At 38.2% G+C, this 24,310-nt stretch overlaps 1 long non-coding RNA gene across 1 annotated transcript in view; it reads right to left on the bottom strand.

Moving 5' to 3' along the window:
• LOC128853907 (uncharacterized) overlaps positions 1 to 24,310 on the bottom strand; it is a 126,777-nt gene that overhangs the window by 50,386 nt on the left and 52,081 nt on the right. Inside the window, exon 6 of the long non-coding RNA XR_008452727.1 lies at positions 7,406 to 7,498. This is a non-coding gene — a long non-coding RNA (uncharacterized LOC128853907). The remainder of the gene's footprint in view (positions 1 to 7,405; positions 7,499 to 24,310) is intronic.

The raw sequence follows: 24,310 nt of genomic DNA, 5'->3' as shown, positions 1-24,310 counted from the left end.
GCTGCATTTATTTTGATTATAAATAGTATTCAGCCAATTTAGACATAAACTGATTTCCTACCTCATACAAAAAAAATACAGCTAATCTTCCTAATACAACAAAGCTGGTCATTGCCAGCCCACATCAATCTCATAACTGGGGTTTCATGGGGTCCTTTTACGATGTCTTCATGAGCAGTACTGTTTTCTGAAAGTATTGGTCCTCATAATTACATTCTGATTTCTGCTCAACAGGGACACATTGTGGGAATGATATTTCCCATTTTTTACCTCTTCTGGCATCTTAAACTACTTTTGACATTTCTTTTGATGGGTTCCATCACTGCCAACAATGTACTGTCTGTGGCATTTTCTTACACCTTCTCCTGTTGTTTTTATTTCTCTATATCATTATAGTGGCTTTCTATTCTTTCTGTTTCCTATCCCTTTATTGTCTGCCTCTTAAAATAACTTATCAAAACCCAGAGACTTGTTTTGTTTGAAACACTGAATTAGCCTTGAACTTCCAGGTTTATCTCCTGCACTGAAACATATCTTCAAAACAGCTTCTCTGTTTTCCAGTGGTTAAAAGCCCACCACTGATATCAGATTTTCAAGCGAGCTCAGCATCAACTAGTTCCTGCTTCAGTTCTAAAAATCAGATATTTGGAATAGCTCAGGACCAACAGAGGTCAGCGTTTTTCAAGTCCAGCCTTTAGTTCTGCTGTCTGAATAGAACTTCACATGACATTCTGGCCCTAATCTTTCAGTGTCTCAGTATGTCCACATATATATGCGTGCGTGTATATATATATATATATATTTGTCTTCTCCCAAGCTTTATCTTTGCATAAAGGGAATTTAGGATACACATGATCAAATATCTACTATACTATACAGAGCTTGAATTTTAACCTGGAACTCTACTAAGACTCAATTAAGAATACCACTGTTATGAAATGTAAGCTCATACATTGTATTTACCATAATAATTTGCCAAACAGAAGATTTGACACTAAAGACAGCTCAACTCCATGATCTCAAAGGTCTTTTCCAATCAAACGATTCTGTGTTTCTATATGATTCCGTTTCAGTGAACTAAAACATGCTGAGCCCGTTTCCATTAAGAAATCTTCTCAAAACGAAATCTAGTAAGGAAAAACTCGCATAGGCAGCAAGACTTCATGGTGATTTAGTTAAAACCAGTCTCACAGTGTAATGATTTTGCATCTCTGTTTGGCTGGTCATTTGGTTTTGCAGGAGTAACCTTAGCAGTTGGTAAAACTTGGTGAGTAAACAATAATTTTAATACTTCCCTTTTTCCACTGCATTCTATTTGAAGCTCTTAATGTGTTTTATAAACACAGCAAAGAGCTCTTTTTATTTAACAGAACATGCTACAAAAGGGCAACTGTGTCCGAGGACAAAAGGCAGCTCAAGCAGTTACAACTTCCTCATTTCCAAGTCTGTGCTATGCCCACTCTGGAGCACAGATAAATCTGTTCATTCTTTTCATCCCATAGCCTGAGGGTTTGATGACAGGTAGAGGCTACACGGGACCTGTACTACACTATATGTGTTTTACTGTTACTCCTCAAAGAGTTTAAAAACAGTCTAACCTTAAGTAGACTTTGTGACTTCTGGTAACATCCTAACTCATTAACCATGGGTGTTTTTATAAAACACTGGTTCTACCAGGAAACAAAAGGTACCATCAAACTCTTAGAAGGCAGAAAATTTGATAATTTAAGCCTTAAGGTCTTTCCAATCTCCTTTGTCTGTTTAAGTATTTAGTAGCCCATTCTAAGGAGATCTTGTGTGTCAATATGTAACAGACTGACAATTTATGTTCTTCCTATCTTCTTTAAATGGCACGGTTCCTCATGCATCTTATGCATCTTCCCTCTTCTCTTCCTACTTCTCTTTACCATTATCACCGGAAAGCTGAAAATCACTGAACAAGCTGATATCAACGAGACCCCAATCAGTGCTCCACACAAAATAAAGGATATCAGAAACACATCAAATAATAGCGAAGTCAAAAGCATAAGGTATTGATCAGCAAATAGTTAAAAACCAAAAAAAAAAATCTTCCAGAAACATTAGTTTTAGAAGTAGAGAGGTACCTTGAGAATAACACACAGACTCAGTAAAGTACCCTAGCATCTACTTAGTCTGAAGCATAGCAGTCAACTTAAAACACACGGTTAAATGCTTCCTTTAACTAGAACCTGTAACGAGTTTTTCTGCTGTTACCAAATATGGCCATGCTTATAATTGACATGGTTGCTAAGACATGATTTCTCTTGAAGTACAGACCTTTTAGATTAGTAGTTATTTAACTGAGAAGGCTACCCTATCATGGATTACTTAACTGTGTTCTATCTACCACAGTAATCTAACTTCTAAAAACAAAATCACATTTAAAAAATACAGTCTCAATAATCCTTTACCAGCTTTGCTGTCAGATTCCATAAAACATCCTTCCATCTCAAACTAGCAGGAGGTGGTTTCAAAACAAACAAAAAGGAAGCAGCTCTTTGTAACATGCATGTTAAGCTGTGAGGGACACCTTGCTACCGAACAATGTGGAAGCTTGGAGTTTGCAGAGCTCACAGGAAGACCACGCATATTTACAGACAAGAAATCCACTGCAGTTACCAAACAGAAAGAAACTATGCCTGACTGCGCACATCTCTGGGATGGCTGAACACCAAGGGATTACTTATTCGAAATATGATATACAATTTCCTTGTTCTTACACACTTCCTTAGGCATTTGGTTTTGGCCAGTGCTGAGGACAGGTGACAATCTGAGAGGCTGGACAATCCACTCGCTGCTGGACGAGACCCGGGACTAAGCTTACATGCTCATTATTACACTTAGATGTTCCAGTCTTTCCTAACGGGAACTCCTACTCCTCGCACACTGCTGTTGAGTGCACGATCAGCAATAGCTAAACAAAATATAACACCTTGCAGATTGAGGCTTAACCAATTCCTGTTTCAGCCTACTGGTTCAAATCGAGCATAAATGTTTCAGCATTTTTTAATTTTCCTGTTTTAAGGAAAAAAAATATTTTTTTCAGTTCCACCCAAAGCTAAATAGCTGCAGATACACTTCTAGAATAAAAGACATTTAATGGATTTTTAATGTGGTTCACTTCTACATTCAAAATTAAATTTCAAACGGTTAATGCCATTCAACAAAATCTAGACTGCTTTATTGATTACCCCAAGTTACTGAGTCTGGTTCAATCTGACCAGCAGCACAGATATCCCCTAATATTCTTAGCTAAGGCACAGAGCAAAGTGATTGAATCTGTGAGAAACACTCTTCTGTCTCTTCCCAGTTCCTATGCACTTCCATGCACTTCCCTGAACAGATCCGCCTAATCACTCTTTACAGGATAAGAGAACAAAATTAGAAAAGAGATGGGGGACATGACTAAAGTAAGGCAGAAACTTCACAGATCTGTATGCGCCATTCCATACTTTGTGAGCAACCAAGTATTTATTTTCATCTTTTAGGTGGAAATTTTAAGATGCTGAAACTTGAAATGGATTATAATTGTGCCAACTGAAATTTCATTCAAGTAGACTTGGCAATCAATTCCACCACTTATAATCCATAAGAAATGCTTTGGCTGCACTGTAGCACGAAGAACATAGTTACTTGGAAACTTGCTTTCAGTTTCAGTAATGAAAGGCAAATTTCATCGTTTTAAGGAAACTACTGCACTGTTTAGACTGAAGGTGAGAATTCTTCCTCCCGTCTTTATTCTAAGCAATGCAGCAGTTTCCTTAAAATGCTGAATACTGCCTCGCATTACCAAAATTGAAAGCATTTTTCTGTGATTTCAGCTAGGTGACATTACCATCAAGGCGCACAGCACAAACTACTGGAGGTGCAGAATCATCCTAATTGTTTTTTCTTTGAGTTTTGAAGTGTAGTGAGAGAAAAATCAAGCCCCTGTGAGGTTTAGGATCTAAGCCATCTTTATATACTTCTTAATACTAATTTTCCTGTGGCTTAAATCAATCCTCCCACTACCCATGAGAGGCTACTGGGATCTGTCCTGTGAACCTCCTTTTCCCCTAGCATACTTCTCTGTGGTGATCTCATTCTGCACTCATATATCTTCACATTCCATCTGTAGGCCGACAACTCATGAATCTCCCCCTTCTTTCATGGCTTGTCTCATTTCATCTCATCCTGTCTCATGCCTCTTCTTGAGTGTTTTGTTGTCAGTTATGAGTCATTATAACTCAGGCTTAATTCACATGTGAAACCTTCTTCCCTCTTCACGTTTTTGTTAAATATGTGCTACTTAGGTCCAACGAATGCCCTGCCTCCACAAAAAAAAAAAGAAAAAAACCCCAACAATTCACATTTTTGAGCATTATCAAGGAAACCAAACTTCTAGACCACAAGTTCATGAACTTACAACATGAAAGCTGTCAACTAAATCATTGTTACATCTTTATCTTTTTATTTTCTTTCTCCCCAGTGTTTTCATTGCATTTAGATTTTACAGCTGACATTCAACTAACCACTGCTGTCTTGTCTTTGTTTTGCAGCAGGAGCTGCTCATGCCTAGGCTGCACAATAGGTGCAAAGCTGTCATTCTGAAACAAAGGCATCCAAACATCACTATCAACTTAACAGCACCAGACATATCTGTCACCACTCAACACAGAATAAATGTTCAAAACCAGTAACTGATACTCCTGCACTTTCAGAAACCACTGTCTTGATTACAAGATGCAGCAAATAGGAATGAAAGAATTAGTTAAAACAATTAACTGGAATAATCCTATATCAAAGTCTTTATTAATATTTTTAAACTAATTCTTCCAACAGTTAATGCAGAGTATTTCAGAATAAGAAGGACTAGGGTTTAGAGTTTTGCAAAGTTTTCTAATCAGGAAACGTTCCTTTTAAAATGCTATCATCTTCTGGAAATACCTACTGTGATAATATACTGATTTGAAGGTTTTCAAGTCCCAAAATTAGAGAAAATCTGTGTAACAGAAGTACTCCTGTGAAAATCAAAATTAATTAAAATCTCAAATACAAAAAAGGCTTGTAAGTAGCTTTGTTATATTGTAATTACCATTTATTTAGAAAATAGCATGTTAGAAACATGAAAGGTCTGCAATGAGTAGTAAGTACAATTTTTTTCCCCAAAGAAGGAAAAAGATCTGCCTCTCTAAAGCAGTTGTTACTCATAGTTATTCAAATCATATATAGCTTGAAATTTCTAAAAAGAAAATCTGACTTTTAGATTTTCCTTATTTTGAGGGAATTAGAAGTACTGGAATGATCACATTCAAAGTTAAGCCTATTCTCCCCATAAATGAGAGCTTTGGAACATTTAAGTAAGATCAGTAATGCATATCTAAAATACTTGATGTTTGATGTGACCTCCATCTTTAGGTACAGACTAGTGTTTAATTTCAGGTTATGGAATGTTCTCAGGCACTATTCTTCCTCGCTATTGTCAATAAAATTTGTCTAAGGCTCATTTCTCCTGTCTTAGAGTGTTAACTCTTCAGAAGGAACTGCATAACAGAGTAGTTAAACACTTTTTAGTCTCAAGTGTACTTACTTTCAAAAAGGCTTAAAAGTTAAAATGATTTAAATACAATTAATCTTCTTACAGAAAAATAGTATCACTCTTCAAAGTTGAAGAGAAACCTTTCCTAAATCTACATTATGAGATTCTGACAGCAGTTCCCTGCTCTTACAGAGAAAACTGTAGTTCCAAAGAGAGACTGAGGATATTTCTGAAGACCAACGATCTGACTCTTTCTTCAAGAGTTTTCACCACTGGCATTAATCTTGCCATGCTATTGGTAGCAACTACTTGTGTGGGAGGATCAATGTTAGAAAAAGCAGCCAGTGAAGACAAAATAGTGAAATGAGAAGTACTACTAATGCTGCACCGTCTTTCACTGGTCCCATGTTTTATATCTGTATTATGAAAAACCCGGTGCTCTGCGATTTAATATCAATTTTACATACGAGTTACCTGAGGCTCACTCAGGTGAAGCAACCTGCAGGAAGTCAAAGAAGCAGTTTGGTAGAAAAATCCCCAAAAGCACACCCGTGCTGTCCACAAATACACTGCCAAAACCACGGGAATGCACACAAAATGAAATATGAACTTGAATAAATATCTGGAAGCTGATACAGTTCAGGAATTAAAAAATACTGAGTGACTTTGCTGTTTACTCATATTTACTTTTCAGACAGTCACATATGGTATAACATTTAATAATTTGGCATATTAATGACATAACTATTACACATATACACCCTCAGGAAGTCACTCTGCTTTTCTGGCTTTGTTTAAAATTTTTAATTGTGAACAATAGTTTGTAATGTTAATTATAACAGCTTAATGATCGTAACAAGACAATGTAAGATTGTAATGACTATACAAGAAAAACATTTTATCTAAATGCACTTTGTATTGACGCATTCTTCAAACACAACTCTTACCTTTACACCTATTAGCCATCCCATTTGCTTCACTGAATTAATAAGGCATAAAGGGACCAAGCTGAATACAGTCAATATCACTACACTATTATCATAATACAAAAAACATAAGTAACTACTTGTTGCTATGAAGTTATCAGTAGGTACATCTATAGCACGTCTGTCATCACCTGCTCACAAGGAGCTTTGAAAAGTAATCACACAATTGTTCTTGCGTCACAGATGCATAACATAGACTAACCAGACCTGTACTTTCCCTTTAGGTACTTGTAGAACAAATATCTACTTACCTACGATCTAGAAATTAACCACCTTTCTCAGTATTGTCCTTGCTATTCAACTAGGAAGTTCCGTTTCTATGATGGGAAGAACTGCAAATGCCTTATGACCTTTCAAACGTATACAGGACATATAGACTATTTAAATATGACAAAACCCCTTCACTGGCAAGATCCAGTGCTTGCACAGTTCCCAGGATCTAATTCCTGAAGTCACTGGGAGTTTTATAACTTAGCCCATCAGCAGAGGACAGCCCATTCACTTTGCTTCAGTGAACATCAGAAAAGCATCATCTTTCTCCACTGTTCCTCAGATGGTCATCAATGCTCTGGGTAGTAATAGATGGTAAAATCTGACTTAGCTAGCAGATGGGATGGAACATTCAGAAGCATCAGTGCGTATTGATCTTTGAGCTGCAACTCTGACACACTACCTTTTAAACCTTACCTTCATCTTTAAATTGCATGCAGGCATTCTGACTGAACAGTTTGAATCCATCTAGTGACTTTTTAACTTATCTAATGTAATTTTATCACCATCTTGAGAGAGCTGACAAGAAAATTTTCCTTGAAGTGCATAAACTACAGAGTACCCCAAATCATGCACCAAGTACAGGTACACATAACAAAGTAACGAATACCTGAACACGCTGCAGATTAGTCTCATATGTCTTCTCCTTGTGTGCCTTGAGTTCATTTTTCCAGACTACTAGGGGCAGCCCGAGACAGATGTGCTGTAACAACAGAAGAAAAAGCTATCTGAGCATGAATTTAGTCAGAAAATGCAGAATAAACACAGCAAACATCAAACCATCATAAAATAAACATTTAAGTACTGTTACCCCCTACAGTTTGTTTTACTGATGTGTGTGACGTATCATGCAGAACAGATAAACAAAAAACAGTAAACAAAACAGGCAAATTCACAAAAAAAAAAAAAAAAAGATAGAAAATATTTCCATTGTTCCTTTCAGCAGTGTTTTTTAACTTTCTGAACTGAGCCGCACTCGTGACTATTGGGAGTGCTCAACACTTTGCTGGATTTACTGGCTTCTTTGCCAACCTTTCTCCTTTTTCCCCTTCTTCAGTTGAACTAGAAAAGCATATTAGCTTGGGTACCTCATCTCCATTATGATATACAGACACCTCATTGGCTTGGGACTTACTCAGAGTATACACATTACAGCAAAACTACACTCAAACACTAATGAAAACTTTCCCTCTGTTGGTTACTCAGGAATTGGGAGAACAAGAAACAAACCATTTGTTGTACACTGAGGCCAAATTATCTGCCACATAAACTGGTATAAGCTTGCAATGAGTAGAGTGGTGCTGTGCCAGTTCATACAAGCAGGGAATTTGGTTGCTGCCTGTGTCAAAACCTCTGTGAAGTATCTTTAAATTCATTAGAATAAACACTAGAGAACAATTTTCTCTCCAGGCCAGTAACAAAATATTTGTTCTATTTTTGCCAGTCAGCTCACTGACACTAACATAAAGACAAATCAACACACACAAATATTACAACTACACATAAATCTGGGTGAGCATGAAAATGTTCAAATGCTCATGAGAATGTTCAAAGCATAGCTCAGCTCTTCTTCTTCTTCTGTATTATCCTCGATGCCCCTCATCTTTCAAAAATCCAAACCAAAACCTGTCTTCCCGCCGACATCCTCAGACCTCAGGGCAAAGCGAGCCTTTCCCTTGCTGAAGCAACTTGGATATGGCCTCCTCAAAACAAAATTCTGAACATCAAATAAAACGCATTTTCCTCCTCACTGCTTCTTCCAAATCCTGCTAGCCTGCAGTACGGAGTAGACACATCTAGTGTGGGACTGAAACACTCTGTCACTGAAGGTCACTTGGCTACTCCAGTCACCATACGTGTACCATAGCCGCTTCTCATCTGCTTGTGCCAATCTATCTACATCAGCAGTTATCGCTAACATGCTGTCACAATATAAGGTTCCCATTTATCTTAAAATTTGAGTTCTAACACTCCTTACTTTCATACCTACTGTAAGTGACTGCATGTTTAAAAACCCCGATTTGAAATTACAATTAGCACTTGCGTATGATACTAGTTCTACCTTCAAAAAACAACTGGATGAAAGTCAGTGCTCATCAAAAGGAAGCAGCCCCATCCATCAGATGCCTGTAAAAGGCACAAGTACAAGTCTCCACTACTCTCTGCTTCTTCCGGTCTCTACTCCTCCTTATGATTAGATACTGACTACAACATAAGGCAAACTGATGTGTTATGTGATCTAGGGTCACACAGCAGCATACGGGTCTAATTTAAATCCAGTTCCAGCAGCAGAAGACTGAAATGTTAGCCCCCAATTTCAAATGCTTCTGTTTTATTAGTTTTACCTTCCTGGTAAAATCAGAACCTACACGTACATTTCAAATGGTTTCTAAAATGCATCTACTGTGCATATAAAGTACTTTCTATAAAGGTATTCTTTCATTAAATATCACTAAGGTTGAATCTCTCATGAATATTGATGCAAGCCTGAAATTTTCAAAACTTGGGGCAATATGATTTTATAAGATGCAATCTTCCCTAACAGAAATTTCTGAAGGTTTTGGGTCCCTTTGAAGATTCCTGAAGCTGACCACCCAAAATCACTAATTCTTTTTAAATCTTAAGGGAAGGTATATTGTGAAAAGTGATGGAGTGGCCACTACTTGAAAGAGATCGGAAGATTTACACCATCAATAATATCCCACAGAGTTCAAAACTATGTCCTTTCCTGGTAGCCAAATTCTGCCATTAGCAGCAAATGAATAATCTCACTAAAGTAAACTGTAAGGCTAGAGTGGAAAAGGATAGATAAAGATGACTCTGTGCACTGAGTAACTGCAGGGAGTCTAAAGCTGAGGATCTAATAATTAATCTTATCTCTATCAAGGTGAAACAGAATAAGCTGAGAAGTGCAAGAATGCCTGACAAGGTCCTAGGGCTCTTCACAGCTGCTGAGTAGCTTCATTGTTCGGGAGAATTTTAAGGGCGGTCTCATGTGGAGTGAACATGAGAAATTTCTTTTTCCTGCCATGCTGCTGATGTGGGTATCTGGAAGGTACATTTATTTACACACTTTTCCCTTCAAACAAGCCACAGCAATGCTGAAGGTTCACTGTTGGGTTCCCCTTTACACGGCTGCTTAGGCAGAGAGAGCAGTAGGCGCACAAAGAACAGCCTCTGGTGTGGCCAAGCTTCTGCTGTCTTGTGGTGGAGAAGCCCAAGGGAAAACTCACTTCAAAGAGAGAGACATCTTCCTTGAAGTGCTTACAGTTCAACCTCTACTTTGCACAAGACTTATTCAGGTTACTTTCATTCATTAATGCAAATATTTAGATTTAGAGACTTACTGGTGATTATTACACATTCGAACTGTAGCTGACCTTCCAAACCAAAGAAAACATCCAGGAAAAGAAGGTGGTCCTTCCTTCCCTATACTCTAATACAAATTCAAACAAAATACTAGCAGGTACGAACTCTAGTTCTTTCTCTAGATGACACAAAAATGCCTGAGAAACAGGTTTACTGGACTTTTCCTCCAAAACCAGAGCAGTTTCTCTCCAAAACATGCAAATGATAACGGCACCAAGTTGATAGGGAACATGTATCTGTAAAATCTAGGTTTCATCATCCTTCTATTTTAAGACATGGTGGCAACTAGAACAGACGTGATTGTTTCTTCGTACTGTTCACAGATGCTCACTTTTGGCATCCATGTTTTGCTGAACAGGTAGGGCAAATGCTTTAACAGCGAGTCCTGACTGCAATGTCCTATGCAGCCACAAGGCTAGTTTTCTACAGACAGCAAATCCCTGTTTTATGGGCCATCCCTTCATCTGTCTGGAGGAATTGTTCCAGCAGTCTTTGTTACAGCTATTTGCTGTGACCAACCACTTCCATATTCTCTGCAGAAAATAATCAAAGAATTAGTTATACTAAAACCAAAAGGGAATGTACGTGTTTTACATTTGCATGGTACTACGGACTTACAGCTTGCTTCTACTCCGACAGAAATAACATGCTGGGTCTTTTGCAAACTTCCACTGAAAGCAAGCCTGAATTTTGCCACTGGCTTCAAGGAGCGCTGGAATAGCTTTTTAGTTATTTGAAAGTGCAGCAAACAATATCCTTTTCCTTGGGCAACACAAAATACTCCACTGGGGATGGAAAAATTTGTTTGACTATGAAAAAGGACCCAAAGCTTCTATTTTTAATGCCCCAGCCCTTTCAATGCAGACCTCCAGCCATCTGCACTACCTTAACAGAACAGCAGTGGGAGAGGAACTGGAAAAAAGCACTGTAACTGCAATATAAACAAATGAACCTATCTACAACACAGATCCATAGCAAGCCTGATGTGACTGCCAGTGAAGTCTAAGACAAGTTTTATCCTCAAAGAAAGCAGCAAACAAATCTTTACTCAGTATAATACAGTGTGAGCAGTTTGCAATTTCAGACAGTTAGAACATGTTGGCCATAGTTGGGTCAAGTGAGTGGTTATGCCATTGGATTTTTTTTTCAGGTTTCCTAATGCTCTCACAGGGTTCAGAGCTTTCTTTTTGCATTTTCTGAGACAAAAAAGAAACAATGGCAGAGGGGAAGTAAATGGCAGGTTTGGGTTACCCTACCTCTTCCTTTCTCAAGCAGATGACAAATTTTATAACTCTTACTTCATGATTACGTTTTGTTACCTGGCATATTGTTGAGGTTTTCAAGTCTAACTTAAATCATCCCAACATCACCTGACAAAGCAAAATCAGAATTTTACTTACATAGCCTGCAAGAAAGTAGTAGGGGCACACAGACAAAAGTGAATACCTTCATTTATTTCATAATTTGTACAAGCGCACCTTTTGCAGCCTCCAGTGCACACCTAGCAATTCCGAAAATCCACCAGGTGCACGGCACCACTAATATTTACGCTAGATCAGGTGATGAAACCCACAAGGAATAGCATTTAAATAGAAATTCTGACCCATAACTGACTGTAATACTCCATAGATCTGTTCTCTGCCAAACGTAGGTAGTCCAAATCTGCCATCATGCGTCCCATCTGCCTTTCCAATGATCCTGTACAGGCAACCTCATGCAGATAAATCACCCAAGGAGCTTGCTCCAGGAAGGGCCTCTAACACTGCATGCAGAGAGGGCAGATGGGATTTGCAGCGAGCCACAGCTTGATCATCCTGAGGAAATTCCACTCCTCAGCCAGCCTCGTGCCTGTAACACAACACATACAAGAGACCTCACCGTAGCCATTTGTCTCCAGTCCATAAAACACAATGAGAGTCGTGCTCTACCTCACAGGATACTTTCAATGGTTGAAATGAGTAAGGCTTTAAAGATTGTGAAAAACTCAGATGCTACACGAATAACATCCAAGACCCACAGGCATAGTCTTTACTAGTGCCGAATGCAATTATCCGATGATGATTTGAAAAAGTCAAATTTAACATTTAGAATCTGACTGGAGAGTACAAGTTAGCAGAGGTACCTTACAATAACATAATCTAGTTCAATGAGACAGTCTATATCAAATTCATATTGTTATTTTTATTTCCACAGTGGAACCGCACTACCAAAAATAATGGCCACAAAGAAAACTTGCAGCAAAAATTACTCAGAAATAATTTTAGCCACATAAAATGCCTATGCTGCTTCGGCATGTTCCATCAAGAAACATTTCACAAGATTTTGCTGTGAAGGTTACACCTATTACCCATACATACAGAAAACAGGACTTAAGACAAATTGTCTGTATAAGTACAGAGAACTGAGGCATGGAGGTATACTGTTCATCCTCTCGTAAGAAATAGTGCAAAAGCCTATCCAAAGTAAATAATTAATTTGTTAATGCATAGAATTTTTTTTCAGTAAAATATTTCTTTCCTAATCCTTTTAGGACTGGAATATCATTAGTCTAATTCAAGACTATGCGCTTATTTCCTCCTTCTCCCTCAGAACACAGCCATACCAATCAGTGTGTGTTAATCTTGCAAATCAGTTTCTCTGAACAGCACTGCTTTTCTCAGCAGCTGTACGCTGGCTTCATCTTGGAGCTGGAGTCAGCTGCTCTGGTACTTGCCACCAAAATGCAGAATGTCAATCACTTACACTACTCCCGAGAATTAGTACAAAACAAGTCTAATTAGAAACTAAACACTGCGCTATCTGCAATGATTTGTAGATCGAGTAAGTTGATGCATGTTTTAGGAACCTTTCTTGCTGCACAGTAGTTCATGATAATATCCACCTCACAGCTCATTAGCGAATCAAAATATTATACTGTATAAATACTACTTTGCTCTTTTACACTTTACAGAAGCCCCAAGCCTCAGAAGCCTCCATTACAGAGTATATGCGATTTAGTTACATTGGAACATTGTAGGAAATGGAAAGCAGCCTTGACTGTCCAAAATCAGCAAAATGGAAGCCAATATACTGTATATTTTGGTCCTCTCTCTATAGAAATAGTCCCAACCAGCCTCAAGACATTTCAAACAGAAATACATATTGGCAGAACACAAAGAAACTATATACTGTATGATGCCATACATGAATTCTCAGTACTTCTGCGCTGGATTTCTTTCTTTCTTTTGCTCTGTTCTGTAGAAAACAATGTAACCCACTATAAATCTAGATGGCACTGCTGCAAGCCTGAAATCCAAATGCAAGGAGGGGGGAAACCTAGCAGAAAACCGAAATCAAAGATGTAAATGTTTAACAGCAAAAGAAGGACATGAAAGGATACGCAGCTGTTTTGCTCCATGGTTTTTCAAAATGGGAACTGGAGAGCACAAACGTAGACCACGTTTTCACTTCTAGTTGAGATAAACATTTACAAGCTATTAATTTTAAACAGGAAGACATAACAGTAGGACACGACCTTTAATTTCACTGAGTCTGTGAAGGCAAACCACCACAGCTCTACTGCAATGCAGTTAAACATCCAGGAAGAGATGCATACTATTCCACTGCTTTGTTATTACAGGTGTACTTGATTTTATATTCAACAGGGAAGGTGCAATTTTATGGCTGTGTGGAAAAATCTTTAAAATGCTTGCGGGTGGATGTCTAATGATGCCAGACTGATGTTGCAAAACGTAACACGAAGATAAAGTATTGAAGAAATTGTCTACGTGCCAATGAATGAGCATTTAGGTAAATAATACTACACCATACGTGTAACTGATTAGTGTCATTACACTATTATTACAGATGTGTACCCTTTTGTTCTTTTAAAAGGGTGCAATTTTGATGCGTTAACATTAGCTTTCTATCTAGAAACTGACAGAATTTGAAAGACACCAACAACAGATACCGGAAGATTAATTTACAGAGAAAATCTGCAGATTTTGAAAGCCACAATCTGCTTGTGGCTTGAAAGATGAAACACATTTCTTGTTTTTATAACATTCCCCTCGTTTCCCATTAGAAATATGTGCAGGCACTTTTTTACTGTGGGGAACTATTTAATATAGAATCACTTTGTATTAATGGGCAAGTATATATTTATAGCATTTTTTAATAAAAAAAAAAAGTAGGCCAAAGGTTTAAATGTAACAAGTTTGGACTTCTGTATCCCAACCTGAGACACCTCATAGGTGGATCACCTGCGCAGAGCTGAATGCTGTGAAACCTTTGGAAAGGGTATCAGCAAGGTCTCCAGTTTGGTCTCCAACACTGACGTTTCCAGAGTTACTACTGCTTTTTAAACCTTGACTCACAGTCTTTAAAAAAAGGTCTTAAAATATTCATACAATCCATGACAGAATTTGGTAATTCTGTGGAGAAAAAAATATCGTACAGAAGTATTAAGGGAAAAATTCTTCCCTACTGTATAACTAGCTTTAAAGGCCTTAAACAGATCCTTTGCTTTAGCTTATTATTACTTTCCATCAGGAGAAGACCGAAGATCCCTTCAAGAGGTTTATTTCAGGCTAAGAAAACTGTTAGTGCCAACACAGGCTGCAACAGAGGACCAAAGCTCTGGAAAAGGTAATTCTGAAAGCTTGAGAGAGGTTTTTTTCTTTTTTAATAAGCGCTAAACACAACCATGACTTAGAAACATAAACTAGCTGTACTAAACCCAAAAAAAGTCTTCTGCATTATTTAATAACCTGGCAAAACGCTAATGCTCTGATTTATTTTTAAAAATTATAGATTCTATTGATTGAAAGGCAGGTATATTATTTCCTAGGAGACAAGTATGCAGTGTCTTTGTGAGGTTCTATAATTTCCATATAGGTCGCTTGTATAAACACGATCTTTACTAGAAGGGTTTTTTTCATTCTAGAATACTTTTATTGCCTTTTAGTTTTCCTCAATAATAACAAGTGGAAAATGAATATTGCTTGTGACTCTAGGAACTGTTTTGGACATTGAGACCAGGGTTGCAATCCACATCCATAACTCACTGGACTAAAATCTCGGATCCTAAAGCATACATTAACTTGATGAAAATCAAAGCTAGTGCTAATGTCTCATTAGACAAAATGCAAATGGCCTTCTTGCACACAATTTCCCAATGCACTGCAGGCAGCAAAGAACATTTGGAAACAGTATTTTATATTTCCATCACCTTCCACCTGAAACATCTGTGTCCACAACAAACATTAACAAAGAGACCTTTCACAAATTAGCAGTGTATTATGTGATGATGAAAGGAACCTATGGAGAGCTAAGTGACCTACAGCAGCCATGCAGGAAGACTGTGGCACAGCTGAGAGCACAGCCCTCACTGCCCCAGCCCAAACCTCTGCTTTAAGCACGAGGTCAGTTTCTCTGGCTGGAAAAACAGGTAGGTTGTGTGTCAGAGAGGTCTTCTACCTCATCTTTTAGGAAGACAACTATTTGAGAAAAATACATCCAGCTGTTATCAGGTTCGATTGCCAATCTCAAAATCTAAAACAACCTAAAATAAGCCTGTTGAGATTTAGGAACATGTTTTAGAGTACCTGGATAGCACCTCATTGAAAGCTGGGGTTTCTAACTTCAAGTAAAACTCATTTTTACACCATTCTAAGCAGGCACAGGAATTACCTGAAAACTTCTGTTAATTTTCAGTTGACTTCCAACTGAGAACATGTGATAACTGAAATTACTGTGCTTGCCATAGCCTACCTATGAACATTTGAAGACAGTGTATTTCTTCGACCCCAGGTCTATTACCAGACAAAAATTAAGACAAGAATTCAAATTTAAAACAACAGTCTAGTGGTGGGAACACATTTGTAAACATTATGACAGCAAATACACCAGCAGTAATTTATGATTTAAAATTCAGGGAAAAGAAAGGTGAAAAGCAGGAAAAAAATTACTTTGGGGAACACATAAAAGCCACAAAGCTTGTCTTACTCTAATTAAAGAATGGCCCCAGCTGGCATTTCCAGGCTCTGTAATGGCACTGGCACGTCCGATTTTGCTGTAAAACTCCAGCTTTATTTTTGGTTTTTTTTGAAATTTACTGCCCTTGGTTAAAAGTGTTTTTTTCATAAGGGATTCACTGTTTATTTATATGCAGATAAAAATGACCTCACCTGAGATGGATTAGCCTTCCGAACAGGACCCAGAGATATTAAAAAAAATAGCAAGGCCTGGTTTGTGTTAGTATGGCCCATTTGCAGTTTAACAAAACACTAGGATCTTGTTGCAAGGTGTATAAAGCTAGATGTTCTTCTTTCAGCCCTAAGACTGCTTTCAGGTTATAAATATTATGAGGTGGTTTTTTTTCTGAAAATGAATTGCTACGGATCCAGGTCAGTGTGGTCAGGTGAAAAGCAGCACAGGGCAAGACTGAGTAATGAGAATTCCAGTTAAGCCTCGAAACACATTAATAAATGAAACATCTTAAAAGAAACGTACATACATACATAATGTATATATGTATGTTTTAGATAGTTCTATATATCTGGTAATAACTGTGGCTGTTGCACAGAGAACAGCAATTTGTCCAAACCAAACCATAAATAAGTAAAGCCAGGATTTCAAAATCGGATCTGTGTGGGTGGATTTTTTTGCACCCCCGCGGATTCAATGGCAGGATCAAAGATTAGGAAAGCCAGAAATACACTCAGAATCTGAGTATTGCTTAAGTACAGCACTTGGCATTTCCAGTGCGGGGAAGGGTCTGTTTTCACTGCCACCCTCCCACCCGCATGTCTGACAAACAAACACTTTCAAAGCAGCAATCAATCATATACATGTTCCACACTCCCTGCAGCAGCCAATTCCTGCCACATCCATTTCTTCCAATTAGAGCTAAAGAAACAATTGAGCTGGAATTTTGAGTTTCACTTCTCCTTTACTATTCTAATTAAAATAAGTTTAGCTTAAACTCCTTTTCCCAAGCTATGTACCAAACAGGGTTTTTTTTTCCCTCTTTAAAAGATAAAGCATTTATTTTTATTTCAGCAGTTCTGAAAGTCATCAGAGAAAAACTACACCTGCAATGACAGCAGGGAGAAGAGGCAGATCTGCTGGCTCCTGCTGAGGAAGTTGTTGACAGCTGTCACACAAGAAGTCACTTGATGCTGACAACTGGACGATAACCACCCACAGACTGAACTTCCACTTCTGGTCAAAATTACTGAGAATGCCGTCGGGTTGAACCATCTGAACAGAGTATCCCTACTTGCCCAAGCTGATGAAACAACAGATATAGCAAGATCACAGCGCTCCGTTATTATTACCCCAGTATCCTCCTGAGAACTTCTGATGGTCACACAGTATGTGATCGTAGCACATCAGCACATCTATGAGCTTTTAACACTGGTCACGAGGAGACACTGCAGACACTGTTCCGTCCACTACAAATCTGAGAGTTGCTGACTTGTTTTTTATCTTCTAGAAATCTGGAAAAAACACATTATTCTCTTTGACAAGTTTTGGTCACATGTTGCTTTTCCTCCAGCCCAATATGTCCAGAAGTTAGCGAGGGAGGTTTACATCCAGTGGGCATTTCTGTGGATGACAGTCAGTACCTTTCTACTCAAACACATCTGTCAAATACCCTAGCAATAACTGGAAGAGAAGCAGGCTATGAATGCTTTAGAGCTGCAACCCAACCTCACTAGAAATGAGATGGATTGTTTGTAAAACTTAACGGTGGCTGCAGCTGTGCCTGTTGTGGTTTTTTTTTTTTTTTAATGTCTGTGTATTATGAGGGTGTAAAGCACGCATGTACACGTCATATTATTTTTTTGTATTTTGGTATGTTTGCATTTCTCTTGATACAAGAGAGTTTGTTACAGTTACATTTGGGAATCTTGACTTAAATCATTATCAGAATACAGCTCTCATTCACATGGGATAATAGGGAAAATACTATGGCCAACATTATTGACAGAATCAGCCTAGATGATGTCCTCCAGTTGCCTTAATTTGTGGGAGAAATTCAAAGCTGATCAACAATTCAGCTGATTTCCATGGAAACAGGATTTCAGCTCGTGACTCAAAATTGCATGAGGGCCAAAAATGCCAAACACAGATTATAAAAATATTCTTCCACATTGGGGTTCTCAGAATAAAAGGCAAACAGTTAAGCAGAATAGGAATAATAAATTCACAAGGGACTTGTTTTTCATCATCCACACCATCTTTGTTTTGTATAGTGCATATCTATCTTGCATCTACACACTTACATTATTTGGATATTTCATTAAATGCTCTAAATAGCAACTCATTTTTATGGTTTTAGTATCTTTAATAACTAAAAAGCAGGAAGTACCCATACGTGAAGACACATCAGCATTAAGTTTAGTTCACAACCTTACCACAGGCCACCTCAAGGTCTAGACTTAAACCGTGCTTAAACTTCTTTTAAGGTAACAGCTAAAAACTTTTTTACTGTGTTTCCCAGTGGAAACATTATCAATACAATTCCCTGCTTAAACTTTTGTCTGAGAACTCTTGCAATAAATATTTGCAGTAATATTTAACACTGGCAGTGACAAAGCTAAGCAAGAATTAGATTGTTTCTTAGTTTTCAGTATTTCAGAAGAATGTTTTACAGTCCTCTTTCAGTTTACACCATTTGTCATACTCTACAGAAAAAAGCCAAATCTGCAAACACCCAGCTCAGCTCCAAGGATACAGAACAGCACGTGATATTCTGCATTATACCAAAAGTGCTCAATTTCTTATCATCTTCCTGTCTAAGAAGAACTTCTTAGCTCACATAACTTGGAAAAATTTTAAAACCTCTATAAAGACATCCTAGTGTTAAGGACATGACACAGTTCAGATTTAAAATATATAAAAATAAGAGAAAATATTTAGCAACTTCATTTTTCAGCTTTTAAAATAATGAACAGATTTCCCTTCCAAATTTAAAAGTAGGAAAAATAATTTAATTTAATAGCTTTAACTGAAATTACTAGGAGTCCTTCCATTCCATGTAATGAAAAATTTCTCTGCCACATAGCTGGTGGTTTATTAATTTGCTTTTTTCTTGCAAGTATCTTCATAATTTGTTCAGATCTTTAAGATGGTGGAATATCTTTCTATTACCTTTTCAGTTTTATGTCCAATTTTCTTTTGGAATAAGCCACAAATACTGCAGATACATAATGAAACCTAGCAGAATATTTCAGAACTGTGTAATTGTTCTGCTACGGTTTGTTTATTCTTTCTACATATTGCAGATTTCAACTTTCAAAGCACTGCACAAAATAAAACAGCAATGTTACACATAACTTCTTAACTCAGGAATCAGTTTTCTAAAGACAGCTTCTGATGAAAGTAGTTTAGATTTTTTAACAGTATCTTTACTGATGAAATTTTATTTAATTACTGTTAACAGTCAAGACTTTTAGCATCTAGACAAAGTACACTGTATTAGCTTAATAGCCATGACTTTCTCAGACCTTTAAAAACCTGGTTTTCTTTTCTACTGGAGCAGAGAACTATGGGGTGGCAACTTCCAGAGATTCTTTTGTAGACCGAAGTGGTTTAACTGTCTGCTCAAGTAAGAGGACAACTCTAACTCTCTCACGAGTCAAGAATGAGAACGAAAAATACATTACCTTTCTACACTAGCCAGAAGTACATATACTCAGAAAGGGAACAGCATAGAAAACATTAGCTGCTGTCCCCAAAAATATACAGGCATAATATAAAATTCAGGAAATTTGAGACTCAAATCTCTTCAAAGTTTTATGAAAAAAAAAGACCATGAATGAAAAAGAAAGACCTTGCATTTAGAGCTAAACTGGATTAATCCGTCACTTGACTCAATACCCCAAAGAAAATGTGGCACATAGTATATTAAGTTAATAAAAAACAAACAAATGTACAGCTAATAAGTCTGCAAATTCAAACCTTAAGTTCCTCATTATAAAAGCCACAAGTGACTTTCTAAGCAGAACTACCCAAACCACTATGCTGTGTCCCTTGAGACAATCAGTTTTCCTTCTCATCTCCTTTGCTGCTTTTGTACTAATGTATAAAAGTTTAGTTGTCTGAGGCCCGAATGTTTTCAGGCAGCTTTGAGCAGTCACCAGTCTAGTGATGAGACAATCATACGTGATGAAAGGACAAGGTTAACTTACAATTCCTAAGTTAGTGTTAGTGTTTCATGTACCACATGACGAATAACAACATGAGAGGCCTCTATTTTTCTAAAATATAATTGGCTTTTCTTTAGAGAATGGTGTACAGAAACACAAAAAATGGGGGTAACATTCAGGTCATACTCAGGTAGATTAACTTCCTGGTGTCTCTTTCAAACATTATCTTCCTACTTCTCCTCTCTCTGAACTACACATGGGTCACCACAACTTTCCTTTTGACAGCTGTTGTGCTTTTCATGCAAACATTTGGAGACTAACTAGAGTCTGCTAACCCAAAGACACCTAAATGCTTGCCTTCACCACCAGCCCACTTGGACCAGTTTGACTTCATACTACTTCACAAATGTTGAGCTCCACAATAGCAACGTTTCCTGTTCTGCTGAACTAGAAAATTTTTTCAACCTTGCAGATGTCCAGTCACCCTGCCTACTGGTTTCCTTTTGCCTCTTCAATCTCTGGCAGAGAATGGGAGAGCCCAGGAGGCATCAGCCAGGCACAAACTGCATGGTCCCACTGCTCACTACTGAGTTACACCCTTGTGACTCCATCCCTACCAGCCCCAAACATTACTTTGCTTTTGTGCATTGCTCACAGACTTCATTTCACCACTGCTCCCAGACAGCTGCCTCTCCACAACCCAGTTGCACTCATCCTGCTCTCAGCTTCCCAGTAGTGCCACAGCAGTGCTAATGCCTGGCTCCATGTCCCCACCTCCATCTGAGTTACTGCTGATCCATAAGTGTAGTGCAAATACAGTTGTTGCAATCAGTAGTTGAAAACATATGTGGTGACCACTTTCTGCAATGGGCAAGTGCTACAAGATGTCGAATTTGCTTAATTCTTGCTGTAAATTTCTTCCTGTATCGTGGAAATCTCTCTGCAACTTTAAATACAGCTGCCCCCCCCCCCCCCCCACACACACACACAAAAGAGGCTGTATGCAGCACAGAGACTCCAGTAACAATGACTTCCACATCTCTTCCAGCATGTGTTCAGAGGAGCGTACCACCACCCTATCATAGCATCATCCTTCATGAGCCTGGCTCTGCCTCGTTTCCTGGATTTATTTTAAGCGTAGCCTGTGTATTGCAAAAGCAGTCATCATTTTGTTCCTTTCCCTGGACAGTCTAGCTGCTCTTGTTCTTTGATTCATTCCTTTACAGTTAGATGTCTTTTTCTCAGCAATTCCTCCTATAAACTGAAATCACATGTCCCACAAATGATCCTGTCTCTAATTAGCAGATCTTTTATGTCTCTAAAGTACATATGCATGCCAGAATTCTCAGCAACACGATGCAAGCATCTATCCTCTTTCTCTGCTTCTTGGTTTTTGGACTTAGCGAAAGTATCCCCCTGCTACTTCGTGCGCATTATCCTCAAGTATTTTCCTCGGCCGTTCCAGGGTTTGTGTATTCATTCCTGATAATTTTGTTCTTTTATTTTGCCCTGTGAAAAACTACAAAAGCTGTACCTTCATTTTTATTTCCTTTGTCAGGTTCGTATATAGACACAATTCTTCCACATACGCGTGAAATCTTCTGGGCCTGGTATTTCTGCATTCCTAGTGGGTTGATTCCTTGCAGGGGATTAACTTGCCCATTTCTAGGTGCTGTTAATCAGATTTTTTTCTCTCTGGGGGTCTTTCTCAGCCTGCCTGATACTAACCATGTTTCCATGCACAGAATGCTAGGTAAATGACATGAGGGCTCCATATCTTTTGTAGCCAACTTTAATATGGGTATTTGGAGAACTCTATTACGTTCGATATGTGGATATTTCAGTCAGGTGCAATAAGAATAAAGAAGAATAAAATATTCAGTTTTTCAAACTGGCAAACTATACTTCTCTTTCCAAGTTCAGTTGAATTGCCACAGCCATATTGACACAAGGCTGTTCTGACAAGCTTGGCAGACACCTTCAAATCTTCTTAAGTATTCTCTCTCACCTCCCTCATGCCTAAGTAAAGCATTACATTTCTTTTCCTGGATTTCTAATGGCCATATTTAAGAAAACTACAACATTCTGTAATGGAGAGTTTCTTAAGAAAAAGCGACAGTATCAGTCTGTCCCAGTTGCGGATAAACATTCTTGCTTGAAAATTTCTGGAAGCATTGCTTGAACCTAATAAATCACCTAGCAGAATGATTTTTCTCTTCTGCAGCACAGCTCCTCTGCTCTGTAGCAGCCACAACCTACCTCCCCATTAATTCACGCCTCAAAGAGCTGCTGAGCTCCATAAGCTGATGTGAAACTATGTTTTAATCAAATACATAAGCTCTGAAAAATAGTCAGAGGCTCTGCTCCGGGAAGATGCTAAAACCCATAGGAATAGAGCTTCCTTTTAGTTCCTCCTGCGGGGCTGAGTTGCTTTGCAGGTGCAGAGTGCCTTGCTATCTCGGGGTGCTCCCACCTGAGGCACAGCCTCAAATTGTTCTCCAACCACACACACTCAGCTCATAGGTGGAGGTGTCCATTAACATCCACATGACAGCCAACACTTCAAAATGGGTCACACACAACCATCCTCGGCGGGACTGACACAGTAAAACTAACACAGCATCCTTAGGTCAAGTACACCAGCCAAACAATTCTACACTTCAAAGAAGTGAACTTATTGTTTAATGTACTTTAGGAGAGTAAGTGAAAATACTGCAAACAAAGAGGTGAGAACTGAAATAGTTTTGCAGGGCTACCATATGCTTAATTTGACTTGGCCACAGAGAAACAGCATCAAGCCACCCCACCAAGTAACACCACACATCCAACTCATCTTCTCTCAGAAGTAAAAAAAAAAAGGTCCTTGAATTCAATCTTCAGTGCCCCTCTTGGAAGCATAAAAGACAGGAAATTTTAATGGCAAAGATCTGAGATTGGTGCAAGCCTTTCTTTTTTCCAATGCGATTTTAAGGCTCAATGTAATTGTTGCTAAAAATAAGGTAATAGAAGGGTTCTGGTCTTGCACTATAATGAACTGCAGGCTCAATTGTTTGAAGAAGTAAAATTGCATTGATGAAACCTGATCAAAGACAAATGAAAAATCAGATATTTCCTCTTGAGGGTAAAAATTTTAAGAGGGTCACGCATTTTCAACCAGCCCTTACTGTGGTTTAAAGGCAGAGAGATCTTGTAGTCAGATTTAATTTATTATCAAAACAACAGCAAGAAAAGAAGTGGGCACATGAAAACTCCACTGTCAGAAAACACTCAAAGAAAACCAAACGTAGCAGTTTCTATTACCAAATGGAACAAGCGGCCAACCTTGCTTTGTTTTAGAAATTAGCTGCAACACATACAACAGGTAGTTGTAACTGCTACAACTGCCTACCGTCCCTAGGCAGTAAACCTCCTGCAAAACTTCAGAGGCACCAGTTTTAATTCCTTGCCAATATATACACTTGTCATGATTGTTGGGATGCCAACCATTTCATAACAGAATCCAAACAGCATGAATTTTTAATCCAGGGAAGACTCAGAGCAACTTATGTCAGTCCCAGCGCCTCATTCCAGAGTCTGAGAATAATATACCGCACAGCTGTTACAAATAAATCTAATATACACTTGAAATTATTTCTTCTTTCATGCCTTTTTTTAATAAATGTCTTTTGTGGCAAATTTACTAAATCTGAATTTTGTGGACACACAATTTTGTTGTCCAATAATCCTCAAGAAAACTGAAATAAAAAAAAGAAAAGAGAGACCAGATAATTGCCTGAATCCAGGTTGCATAAAACCAGTTTTATACATGTACCTTCTGATTACATAAACCACCTTAGTAGCCCTAGATTTGCTTGTGATTTGTGGAGCTCTTCCACAGAGAGCCGAGCTGTGAAATGGCATTGATTAATTTCATGTCTAGCTGCTAAACCGTACCTAAAAAAGGGAAAAGAACACACTGCTGTTTCTTTATAGTATTATCCTATAATTGGTATTTGTAGTCAGAGCAGTAG

The sequence above is a fragment of the Cuculus canorus genome, chromosome 1 (assembly GCF_017976375.1).
Source record: "Cuculus canorus isolate bCucCan1 chromosome 1, bCucCan1.pri, whole genome shotgun sequence".
Taxonomy (NCBI): Eukaryota; Metazoa; Chordata; class Aves; order Cuculiformes; family Cuculidae; genus Cuculus; species Cuculus canorus.
The sequence above is the reverse complement of the archived record's forward strand: the minus strand, read 5'-3'. Positions and strand labels throughout refer to the sequence as shown.